The sequence below is a fragment of the Falco punctatus genome (genome assembly GCF_963210335.1).
Source record: "Falco punctatus genome assembly, contig: scaffold_25, whole genome shotgun sequence".
Classification (NCBI taxonomy): Eukaryota; Metazoa; Chordata; class Aves; order Falconiformes; family Falconidae; genus Falco; species Falco punctatus.
In genome coordinates this window covers 1,035,365-1,048,654 of record NW_027660064.1, presented here as the reverse complement: position 1 = coordinate 1,048,654, position 13,290 = coordinate 1,035,365, and positions in this window count along the sequence as shown.

Sequence of the window (13,290 nt, the reverse complement as noted above, 5' to 3'; positions counted from 1 at the left end):
AGTACGGCTTACGAATCAAGTAAATATCACATTACAAACCATACTGCATGTGGCTTCACGAGAAACTGGGGTTTATGTAGGTGCATGGGAAGCAGGTCTGTTGCTCAAAACACAGCAAATACTGTTTAAAAGTATTCATATACTGAAACAATAAGATGACATACTTTTTCATTTGTCTCTAAATCCCCATGTAGATGTAATTCCTGAAATCGTACAGCTTGAGGCACTTTTCATGTAAAGCCAAGAAAGCTCAACTCAGAAGGCAAAGAACCTTATTCACAGAACAGATCATCTGCGACTACAAGACACCTTCCCTCTCATTGAAACAGAACAGCATAGTTAAAAGCAGGTTTTAAATTCCACGTGGAGATATTCAGAGCTTGAAAACTACAGGACATACTCTTTTCAGCAAAAAATATTCCATTCCTTTCCACTTCTCTGTCAGCCTTACCCTAGTGTTTCTTATTTTTCATGCTGCAGCACAGAAAGCCAGTCCCCACAGCTGCACAAAGGCTTCCACTGCCAGTGTGCAAAGCATTGAGGAGTCTGGGCTCCGTCTTGGCTGTACAGGAATGACCCACCTCAAATGAACTACACAGCTTGCACCTGGGGGTATCACAGAGTGATACTTAATCACTGCTTTTCCTCCCAGTAATAACAAAACAAAACAAAAGGAAACAAAACAAAAAACCCAAACCAAAACAAAGCATAAAAAAAAAAAAAGGGAAAAAAAAAAACAACCCTCCTTGCTTCCACAGGTCTTCTTCCCAGGCGAGAGGTTTATGGAAGTGACGACTGATTTCACCCAACATACAAGCCACCTTCTGAACAATTTTCAGAGCTGTCCAAAAAAAACCCAGATCTTACACATCAATCAGTCCAAAGACAGAGGTCTCTGCACTACTAGGACACAGGCAGGAACACTTGGATTTACTAGACACCTTTGTAAAAGCAAAAGGCATTACACAACCGTACCAGATCCTTGACCAAAAGACTTTTCAAACCACCTGTTTGTTGACACAGTCCCTGCACTTCAACTCTTCCACCCATGACAATATTCTCTCAGGGATCAGACTTGCCTGCTCTGATCAGAGAATCAGTCAGCACAGTTCACTTTGAACCAAGCTAAAAACAAGGCCCAACCTCTACATTCACACTTGGGATACACGGCTCCTAGCGCAGGGCTCACACTGCGGTCCCACCTGAGGTACTGTCCCGATCGGATATCGGAAGTCGATATTGGGGACGGTTCTTAAACAATCCCAAGAATTAGATTAAGGCACAAACGAGGCTGGATGCCATACAAGCTTACAAGTTTTATTCTCTACAACAACTGATACTTGCGATAGGACAGAGAGGAAAAGAGAAAGTCAGAATCCCTAAGCAAGAGAACGGGAGAGGCGCATCTATTCATCACCACCAATATAGGACTCCAGTGATGTATTGTCTCGGCGCGGTTGTCCAAGTCCCAGACTCTGTGGAGGCGAGCGAGCGGGTGGAGCAGGTGGAGTTGGTGAAGTCCGTGGAGACCTCTGAGTCGCCGAGCACAAGAGTGAGCGGAGCCCCAGCAGTTATAGGTTTCAGTCCACACCATTTCCCCGAAAAACCGCCCAGTTCTCTGAAATAGTTTAGTTCGCACCATTTTTGCCCGCGCGCCCAGGTGTTACTGTGCTGGCTCCCCAGCCCCAGTTCCGACGGGCAGCGTGTCTCCGGCGGCAGCCATCCCGACTGAGGCTTTTTCTCGCCAACAACAGGATGCTGTGGTCACAAAGTAGGTAAACAAAGTCCCTTCTGCTCGGCAACAGGAGAATGGCGGTCATGAAACAGTGATGTTGAGACAATTTTATTTTCTGTCCTTACATACCAGGGCATGCTGGGAGCTGTAGGCCTGGGGATGCCAGGTGGCCATGTTGTTCCCAGGGCATGCTGGGAGCTGTAGGCCCGGGGCTGCCCCATGGCCATGCTGTTCCCAGGGCATGCTGGGAGCTATAGGCCCGGGGCCATCCCACGGCCAGGTTGTTCCCAGGGCATGCTGGGAGCTGTAGGCCTGGGGCTGCTCCATGGCCATGTTGTTCGCAGGGCATGCTGGGAGCTGTAGGCCCGGGGCTGCCCCATGGCCAGGTTGTTCCCAGGGCATGCTGGGAGCTGTAGGCCCGGGGCTGCCCCATGGCCATGGTGTTCCCAGGGCATGCTGGGAGCTGTAGGCCCGGGGCTGCCCCATGGCCAGGTTGTTCCCAGGGCATGCTGGGATCTGTAGTCCCGGGGCTGCCCCATGGCCAGGTTGTTCCCAGGGCATGCTGGGAGCTGTAGGCCTGGGGCTGCCCCATGGCCAGGTTGTTCCCAGGGCATGCTGGGAGCTGTAGGCCCGGGGCTGCCCCATGGCCATGTTGTTCCCAGGGCATGCTGGGAGCTGTAGGCCCGGGGCTGCCCCATGGCCATGCTGTTCCCAGGGCATGCTGGGAGCTGTAGGCCCGGGGCTGCCCCATGGCCAGGTTGTTCCCAGGGCATGCTGGGAGCTGTAGGCCCGGGGCTGCCCCATGGCCAGGTTGTTCCCAGGGCATGCTGGGAGCTGTAGGCCCGGGGCTGCCCCATGGCCATGCTGTTCCCAGGGCATGCTGGGAGCTGTAGGCCCGGGGCTGCCCCATGGCCAGGTTGTTCCCAGGGCATGCTGGGAGCTGTAGGCCCGGGGCTGCCCCATGGCCAGGTTGTTCCCAGGGCATGCTGGGAGCTGTAGGCCCGGGGCTGCCCCATGGCCATGTTGTTCCCAGGCTGTGCTGGCAGCTGTAATTGCCCACCCTCCGCCTCCTGGTAGCCACGTTGGGCTGGGGGGTCGCAGCCTGTGTTGGGTCTGCGGCCAGGCTGAGTGGGGGCTAGGGCCGGCCATGGGGCGAGGGAGGCCCTTGGGCCGGCGCAGGGGTGTCTCCTGCCTGCTGGCTGCTCGAGGGTGTGTGTGGGGGGGAGCTCCCACCCCCCAGCGTGCCGGGCCCCCGGGCAGCTGGAGTCAGGCTGGGCTGGGGCAGCCCTGGGGGAAGCCCAGTCCCCTTGAGGGACTGGGAATATGCAGCTGCCTGGGAGAATTACCAGCCAGAGTATGCGTGTTCAGGCCTTGCTTCCCTTGCTGGAAAATAGTTCATTTTTATATACAGCCTCTCACCACCGAGATCCAGGCAGTAGGGATTGTGCCCTGTGGGGAGCAGCCTGGTGACTGGAGCCTGCTGCCCTTCAGTGGCAGAGCTGGATGCTTCTCGCTGACAGGATGAAGTTGTAAAGAGTCATCAGGAGAGGCTGCAGCTAAAGCAGTGATTAACTAGACCTATTGAGTAAACTCAGCAAAGGGTGGCAAGCCTTCTGAGGCACCTGGGCTATAACAATAGCCAAGGGAAGTGGGGTAACAGAGCACTGCTGTCAAAACCATATAGCACCGAGAATAAATGAGGTTCTATAATACAAGCAGAGTGCATGTGCCCCAAGAAAGTTCAGCAACTTGTTGACCACCAGTAGTCTCAAAAGACCCCAAGAAAGCCCCACAGGAGCAAAGTGACATACACAAGTGCCTTATGCATATGTAAATAATTTCAAGGAACTATTTAGTGTGAAGTAAAACTTGCCATCTGAACATGCCCAGAAAGGACCCTGAGGGGCTGGATATTGAACGGTGGAGCATGTTGATAGGTCACAGGTCTTTTCTTTTCCTTCCCTCACAAAATTCCACTTTGTTTTGATAGTAAGTGAAACCACATATATTTCAATGTGTTTTCTCGATTGGTAGTTTTTGCCCAACATATGGGATCTCCAGGTTTAAACCCTGGTGCAAGAAAACCCCAACAAGGTCACATGTCTGGAATAAAGGTTTGCAAGTCTGGGGTATACCATGGTTCTATTCCACGACTCACAACTAATTGTTCACAAACAATTCCTGAGGAGAGTATTCTCCTGGGGTAAGGGATTTATTTCCCGTGTTTCAACTTTATTATCTGTATTGGACAAAAAGTGTTTAAGGGACCAAGCCACTACCCCATTTGTTAAGCAGTTGAATATGCCAACCCGGGAACAACAGGACTTTTGTGGTGTATGGATTAACTGTGGCGTCTCAATACATACTGGATCCCCCCTTTGCAAGAGGTCCAAGTCCCCTGCCCAGTAGGCATCTCGTTGAGGGGCCCACCAGGACCTCCTCTGCCAAGCTGCTTTCCAGCAAGGTGACCCCTGACTGTGCCGGGGCCTGGGCTTGTTCCTCCACAGGCACCAGACTCGGCACTTGTTGGACTTGATGAGGTTTCTTCTGGCCCCTTTCTCCAGCCCAGCCCGGTCCCCACACGCCACCCACTGTGGTACCAGACACCCCCACCCCCCGTTTTGTGGGTGCAAGCCGTGCCCAATGCCTGCTTGGCCCCACTGGGTTCAGGCACTCAGAGTGACACAGCCCCAGCTGCGGGACGGATGGATGAGCCCCAGCACCAGGATAGAAAAAAGACTGAACATTTCAGATGGGGGGCAGCCCAGGGGGTTCCCAGCCCTGCACCCTGCCAGCCGCTCACTCGCAGGGAAACCCATTGCTCTTCTGGGAGCAGCGCTGCCACCACGGGGGCTTGCAGAAGCGGATGCAGTGGGGCCAGCAGTCGCATCTCCACCAAAGCTTTGAGCAGCCCCACAGCCAGGAGCAGCCCTCCTGCAGGCACAGTCCTGCCCAGCACAGTCCTGAGGCCGCCTGCCCATGTGCCCTGCCCACGGGCACCCGGTGCTGGGGCCTGGGCTCTGCTGGGGTGCTGCTGCCTGGCCCCACATGGATGGTGCTGCCCAGGCCCATGGAGCTGATTCTGTCTGGCGCCAAGGGGCTCCTCTTCGTCACCCCCACCAGGCCCCTTCTGCCCATCCGCATAGGGCTGCTTCTGCTTGGCACCGTGTCCTGCCCTTGGTCTTTGTCCCCATCTGCTGTCTTCCCTGAGTCTACATCTGCCCCCAGCAGCTCCACTCGAAGGCCCTGGGGCCACCCTCTGGGCTGCAGCAGGCCTGGTTAGAGCTGCTCCTCTTTCCTGGCGGGGGGGAGGAGGGCACTGCGGGGGGGGGGGGGGGGTCCTACCACAGGCTTCCTTTCGCAACTTGGCCATCATCACTTGGAAAAACTTTTTGTACTGCTTGGTCACGATGAGGGTATCCTGGACGATGCAGATGAGCTCCTTGGTGAGGTTCTGTGTAACCACAGCTATGGCTGAGGGGCTGCCGGGGGTGGCTTCACATGGATGGGGCTCTGTGCTGTTTCACTGACATCCATGAGGAACTCCTGCTGGGTCCTGGCCAGGGGCAATTCCCAGCTTCCCCACTGGCACCGAGTGGCCCTGAGGGACTGGGAATGTGCTATGCAGGTTAGTGCCACTAGCTGTGCCATCACAGCAGGCCAGTGGTCTGGGATACGGTAGAGGGAGCCCAGGGTAGAGGAGCCACTGCATGACAGGGAGGGCAGCAGGGCCCGTGGGGACTGGTGCTCCCTCCGCAGAACATCTGCACTTGCCCTGCAGTGGAGGACGGGGAAGAGAGAGAAGGCTGTTGCCCTGCAGTGCTCATGCACATCTGCAAGCCCACGTGTGGAGTTCCAATTTCTGCTAGTGAGGACTGGCAGGTTTCTTGGACAGGGAGACTGGGAGGGCAGTCAGACGTTGGGTTGCCTGAGGATCCTGACATCTTCTTCCTCAGCCAAAGTGCCACGAGTTCCAGAATCACACAGTGGTCGTTGTTGGAGGGAACCTCCGGAGATTATCTAGTCCACCCCCCTGTAAAAGCAGTCTGTGCTAGAGCAGATTGCACAAAATTCTGTGCAGGTGGCATTGGAACGTCTCCAGAGGCCTTTCTGGGCAGCTTGTGCCAGTGATGTTAGTTGGAGCGCTGTGCAAGGGTCCCTGCGCTGGTGGGGGGCAGTGCCTGTACCAGCTGCAACATCAAGGCACTGCAAAGGGGCAGGGAGATGATGAGCACAACAAGCTCATGCCACGCTCCCTCCCCCCACGCATCACAATGCCTCTTGCCAGGTCCCTGATGGCTGTGGAGGCCACCTGGCCCTGGGCACCCTCTGCCCCAGGGTGCGCTGGAGCTGTCTTTGCCCTGGAGCTGTCTCAGGCTCGCGCTAGTCCACCCAGATCCTGAGCCCTTCCTTGCACCCCAGACCCCTCTGCAGGGACTCTAGCACCAAAAGAAAGCCCACTGGACTCGGGGCCTGGCCCCCTAAATTCGGCCATTCCCCTTGAGTCTCCACGGCACCCCTCCATAGGTGTCTGTAATGCCCCAGAGCCTTGTGTTGCTCTCTAGCCAGATCATGGGAGCCCTCCCGAGGCAGTCATGGTGACCCAGGCACTCTGTTTGTCCCACAGTCCCTCAAGGAGCCCTGCAGGGTCCCTCTGGCCCCCTTAGCGCCTCTGTACTCTGCCTGGAAAAATTGCTGAGTGCGTCATGTGGCAGGGACATGGCAGAGCAGTCAAAGGAGCTGCTGTGCTTTCACTGGGTACCTGGAGACCCATGGGACAAAGTTACGATGGACTCTCCTCTAACTTCTCCCCTCCTTTGTTCAGTCTTTAGGCTTCATGGTACATTTCATATTCGTTGTTATACACAGGCTTGGCTTGTGTATGCTGAAGGAGGTCTGAACTAGATGAGGTCCCAGTCAGCCCCTCTCTCCAGCCTGCCCAGGTCCCTTGGGATGGCACCACGATGCCCTGGCCTAAGTGCTGCTCCTCCTGCTTTGGTGTCATTTACCAAAGTGAGGGTGCCTTCTGCCCCATCATGGAGACCATTAATTAAGGAAGGTGTCAAAGAGGTTTGCAGCCAGTACTGACCCCTGGGTGCCACCGCTAGTTCCTGGCCTCACACCAGACTTGGTGCCACCGAGCAGCACCCGCTGGGCCCGGCTGTTCAGTCCTTTTCAGTCCCGCTCGCTGTCAGCTCACCCAGCCCTTTTCCATTTGAGTGACTTGAACTCCATGTTTAAAAGGAAGAGATGTCAAGAGGGGCCCATGCAAGCACACAGCTTTCAAAACCCCATGGCATAAACTTCCCACACTGGGTATTTCCACCAACTCCCCCAAAACCTAGAGAAGTACATGCCCCCTCAGTGACTTGTGCAAGGCCAGCAACTGCTTTTAATTCTGGCTTTGGCTTCTCTGCCGGTGGGTTCCAAATGAGTGTTGTTTTTGCAAGGTGATCCCCAAAGCAGAAGAGAGATTAAAGCTCTTCCTCAATGGTCCTGTGGGCAGGTGGGCCAGCTGGCGGAGCTGTCCCAGTCTCTGGAAGCTCCCTCTGAGCTCTTGGTGACCACAGGCAGCACTGGGAGGAGGGACAGGGTGGGCTGCTGGTGTTTTTTGTGCAGCTTGTTCAAAGTTGGAGTCACTTGCGGTGCTTCCTGGATCTTCCTCCTCCTCCTCCTCCTCTCTGATTTTCCATGATACAGATGCTGTGCTCCACGCTCATCCAGGCTTGCAAACCGCCCGTGTCTCCACCACAGCACCCTGAGTATTTCTCTCAGCTGCATCTGTAGTGCACTGAAATGCTCCTCCTCCTCCTTGCTGAGTGGTGGTACTCTGTGTACTCCACAAACCAGCTGTGGAGATCATAGCCACGCTGTGGAGATCTGCTCCGCTCTCTCTGCCTCAGCAGGGTTTGCTCCTGAGCAGTCCTGGGTGCAAGAGGTGACTCGGAAAAACTGTTGGAAAGCCCTTGAGTTGTGTCAATCCTGGGAGCATGACGATGCCTTGGAGGACTCGTTCTCCTCCTCTTTGATGACTGGTGGTACTCTCTGTGCTCCCCTAATTGGCTGCAGAGATCATAGCTGCACCGTGGGGATCTGATCTCTCTCTGCCTCAGCAGGGTTTGCTCCCAAGTAGCGCTGGGTGCAGGATTTTGGGAGCTGCTGTTAGAGGTCCCTGGAGTTGCGTTATCACTGGGAGCATGGTCATAACTTGGAGGACTTGTTGTTCTCCTCCGCCTTGCTGAGGGGGCGTACTCTTTGTACTCCACAAACCGGCTGCGGAGACTGTAGCCACGCCGTGGAGATCTGCTCCGCTCTCTCTTCCTCACCAGAGTTTGCTCCCGAGCATCCCTGGGTGCAGGAGAATACTGGGAGCTGCCACTGGAGCACCCTGGAACTGGGTTATCATTGGGAGCGTGGTCACGACTTGGGAGACTTGTTCTCCTTGTCCTCCTTGCTGAGTGGTCATAATCCATGGTGTGCACGAACCAGCTGCGGAGATTGTTTCCCCACTGTAGGGACCTGCTCCGGGTCCTCTCCCTGGCACTGTTCCTCTGGCAGCAGGAAGAAGCGCTGAATCCGTGCTCCTCTTTGTCATCCTGTTCTCGTACACTGTGAAGTGCACAGTGTCTTGGTTGACACCAGTCTGGGCATGCAGCTTTTTGTCTAGCCAGCAGCCTTCCACAGCCGCAGAAGAAGCGATGCAAGTGTGAGCCCATGTAGGAGGCGATGCTGAGCCCGCCTGCCCAGAGGGGCCACAGCCAGCCTGCAGCTGCCTCCCATGGACCTGTTGCAGTTAGCTGGTTGGTGCTGGCTCCTGTGAAGGAGCTGCTGTCCTCTGGAGTGTCCTCCATGCTCGTCGCCATGTCCTGCCAAGAGAGCTGTGAAAAGGTCCTGTCCTTTCCTCCTGAAAGGACCAGAGCAGTGGGGAACCCCCAGAGCTCTCTGAGGGGACAGCTAAAGACCTCCCAAAGGCCCTCCTGGACGTCTTGCAAAGGCACATAAGTAGGATGGATCTAGGTGGGATGCTTTGAGCGGGAGCAGTGTTGCAGCCGTGAAGAGAGCTGCAGTGTGTGGGGGCAAGGAGAGCAATGCCAATACCCCAGCAAGAAATCCACATTGCATCTGGTGCCCTGACCCACCTCCCCGGGGTTACCTTAGTCCAACGAGGCTGATCCTGTGGTCCCACAGGACCCATCTGCTGGCTGCTCGTCCCCCACTGACTGAGGAAGGAGCGGGCATATGATCCTCTTGGTGAGGATGAAATCCGCTGACTGATTTGCAAATCAGAGCATGTGCAGGAGAAAAAGAACAAACAAGGATCAATGTTTGTTTAGAGCTGTTTTGCAGCCCCCTCTGGGGTTCACTCATTTACTTGGAGTGGTTTCTATGACAGAGAGAAGACATGTCAAGACAAGAATATGGGAAATTCAGTTGGGGTCTTCCCACTAGGTCTGCCCCTGTCACAGCAATACCTCGCCTTCATACCCCCTACGGCCTCCATTTCATAGAATCATAGCATCACAGGATGGTTTGGCTTGGAAGGGACCTTAACGGTCATCTAGATCCAATCACCTGACATGGGCAGGGGCACCTTCCAACAGACCAGGTTGCTCAAAGCCCTGTCCAGCCTGGCCTTGAACACTTCCAGGGATGGGGCATCCACAGCTTCTCTGGGCAACCTCTGCCAGTGTCTCTCCACACTCACCGTAAACAAGTTCTTCCTAAGATTGACTCTAAATCTACCCTCTTGAAGTTTAAAACTGCTGCCCCTCACCCAATCACTACACATCCTGATCAGGAGTCCCCCAAATCTTCCCTGTAGGCCCCTTTAGGGACTCTTCTCTGTATCAAACAGCTACAGAGAGCAGACAAGTAGCAGTTTACATCGGGGCAGCAGCCTAAAGCCCAGCAAGGGAAGGGAAAGACTGACAGGGGGCAGTTCACGTTGGACAGCACTGAATGATGCGGGTAGTAACTGTCTGCTAGGACAGAAAGACTCAGGAGGGTCGGAAGGAAAATAGCCAAACTGGGAAAGGGAAATGCATTCTCGACACATTTTAGTAGTGGTTATTACCTGACATAGAAAAGTAAATAGGCTTGCTGCGCGAGAACTGTGTTTATGTCGCAATGATCCACCAACGTATCGTCCATCTGGTACCACAGTCCATCGCTGGCCTGTAAATAAAGGCAATGATATCTGGAGATGAACTGCATGGTTTCTCCAGAAAAACACAGGCAGCAAACTACAGAAGCAAGAGTCCATCAGTGCAAATCCCATCCAGCCAGTCAGGAGACCTTCTCCCCCAAAAGCTTGGCTACCAGAAAAGTTTGCCTTCCCCAGCACACATTCTTCCCCGTGACAAAGGAAGTGGCTCTTTACCTTTGTGTAGCAGAAATAGTGTCCTGCCTGAGAGCTGCCACCGCTGTGCACCAGGACAGCATATAAGGTGTAGAGGAGCGGTTCTGCAGCTCCCTGAGACATGTATGGCCGGAGATCCAAGTACTGGGGATACTGCACAAACTGCAGAGAGACCAAGAGGGCTCATAAGTGATCCTGGCATACAACGTGAAACAGCCTGCCAAGACCGGGGCCCAGCCATGTTAAAATACATCTCTGGGGCTCATCAACACTTCTTGTCCCTGAAGCAGCAGGTAACGCCTTGGGTGGCAGGAAACTGTTCTCGGCCAGAGCAGCTCTGTCGCAGCAGAGCATGTGCTTGCCTTGCCACAGGAGCTCTCCTCTCCCCAGAAGGGAAACACCAAAAGCTCCACCTGAACAGCTTGTGACAGAGCATCCTGCTTTGGGAAATCTCCTGCTCCAGGAAGAGAAAGAGAGTTGCCCTCCAATTGCGTACACACCTTGCTGATCTTCTTGCCGGAGAAATCAAAGCGTTTCAGGCACAGCGTCAGCGCCCTGGGCGCGCGATCGATTGTAAACCTCTTGAGGGCAGTAACCATCTCATCACACCTTGAAAGCAAGCAGAGAGCCAAGCACTGAAATGCACCCTAGCTTGCCCCAAGGCAGCCAGACAACCGTAGCCATCTCACACGTCCTCAAGCCACTTCAAGACTCTTCAGAACCATTAGGCCGTAAGAAAGAAAAGCTGTGCCTCCTGATTGTGCATCGAACCTCCTGAGGCTCGATGACATGCAGCATCTCCACACAGGCACAAGTCTTAATCTGGTGTTAGACATCCTCTTACCTGTTACATTGAAAGCTGTTTTCACCAGCCAGCCGCTCAGGTTTGACAAAGTCCTCCAGAGCTGCAGTGACAGATGAGGCTGCCTGGAGGGGTGAGAAACGAGAGCTCTGAGCTGGGGGAAATGCCCTCGCCCAAGCACTCAGGAGGAGTTGCCCACAAGACCCAGGTGGATGACGCTGAGGAGACCCACCATGACCCTGCAAAGAGTGGCCAAAAGGAGGAGGAAAGAGGGTATGATGCCGTATGAAAACCCATCACAGCAGCTAAGGTCTGCAGGGTTGGAAAGCTGACCTTCCAACACAAGGGGCAGAAATACGGGAGGCAATCTTTCTCCCATCAAATAACAGTTCCTCCACAACTCTTTTACTGTTTGGGATATCCCTGAGAAAATGCAAAACCTCAATTTTGGCTTGTTGCAGCATTCACAATGATGGAGAAAAAGCTGTCAGGATTCACTTGTCAGCAGCGTAGGCAGTTGTGGAACTTGAGGTCCATTTGAAAATACTTCAGTTATTTGTATGTAGTAGACCTAGATGCAAGGGCATTAAAATCTGGCATGAAAGCCTATATGAGCAGGATATGCTCTAGTCTGAAAGAAGACAGGTTTGGTGCCATGAATGAAGAGACGGGACGCAGCTTGATGCAAGCAAATGTCAATTTATTGTACAGAAGCACGAGTTTTTATACACTTTCAGAAGCTGCGCGTTTTTAAACAGATTGGTTCTTGAAGCTAAGCCTTGCATACTAGGCAATCCCTGATTGGTGGTTAACTGCCATCAATTAACAGCAAGGTGTTACCTTTCCTTGGAGCCATCCTTGGCGCCACCTGTCTCCCACTCCCCTGTGCTCTGCAAACATGCCTCATCATGTTAATTGTTGTCTAGACAAGCTCAAGCACATTCCCCTCAGCTAACTGATTGCCACGCATGGTCCTAGTTTGCAGACCGCTCCTGCAGTTTGGATTGAGATAAAATGAAACACAGACAACTAGAAAGAAGTACAAGTGCAATACTGCTGGTTGACTTCATGTTTAAAAACATGGCACATCAGTGCAGAGAAAAACTAGTCTGTAGCATCCAATTAGAGCTGCTGCATTTTTCTAAGCTGTCCGGCTTACTCTGCATCCAGGCAAAACAGTTCACAGAAATAGTATATTCCCTTTTTTACGTATCACTTCAGGAGAAAAGGAAAGAAAAAACAACAGGCAAGACGACACACAAACCCCCAAAACTGTTGCTATAGAGGTATCATCTACAGAGATAAAGAAGGCCTAAAATGAAGGAAGAATCACCTTTCTAAATCTTCAGCTGCTCAGTCTTGAAAATATGGAGGAAGAAAACTGAAATGCACGTGAGTTAGCATGCGGTTGCATAAAGCTATCCATGAGATCAACTAGGACTCTAGGAATTTCCAAAGAAGTTGATCCCACCACATCTGCTTTCTCCCTACCTGTGAGAAAGGACATCGTGAAAATCAACCTTCAGACAGATAAGATTCCTTCTCCCTTTGAGTACTGCATTATCACAGAGAGCCCAGCACCCCCAAAACAGCAAGAGAGATGAAGGAACCGGCACTTACTGCCACAAAGCACTTCCAATTGGTTTGATACTGCAGGTCAGCTACAAGCAACAGGATCCAACTCATGTTCAAAGAGCTCCAGCTCTACGTCTTATTGAACAATGGAAGTGGTGCACTCTGGAAACTCTAATTTAGATGTCCCACTATATATGCTGGTAAAAGCATATATATATATATACACACATACATATATATATATATACACACATACATATATATATACACACACACACTGATTATTAAGACTTAATCTGGGGTTTGCCTCACACCTCCTGCAATGAAGCTACTGATACTTACCTATCGCAAACCATCCTTGAAACAACTCATCAGCAACTAGTAGACTCTGTATTAAAACTGTAGCAATATTAATATTTGATGTCTTCACAACAGTAAAGATTTATTTATTTTTTAAAAAGCAGAAAAGTCTGAGAAAGCCATTATTTGTCACGGGATGATCCAAAGGCTGTTAATCTCCTGTCTACACCTTAAAGAAAGAAAAGAGGAGAAAAATCTAATTTAAACAAGTGTTATTAGGGATAAAAAATTCAGACTGATGTTACATTAAGTTGTTTGGGAGGCTGAGGTATCAAGCCATGGTCTTCAGTATAAAAGAAAATTATAGGGTTATCAACCAGAGAAGCGGTGCTCTGAGCCTATATGCTGGCATGCTTACAGTTTTTTTCATGTCTGGCAGGTTGTTTTACAAACTAAACTCAGCAAGATGACAATTCCACTAGAAGGTGCTTCAGATGGTTTTGCTAATAATTTTGATCA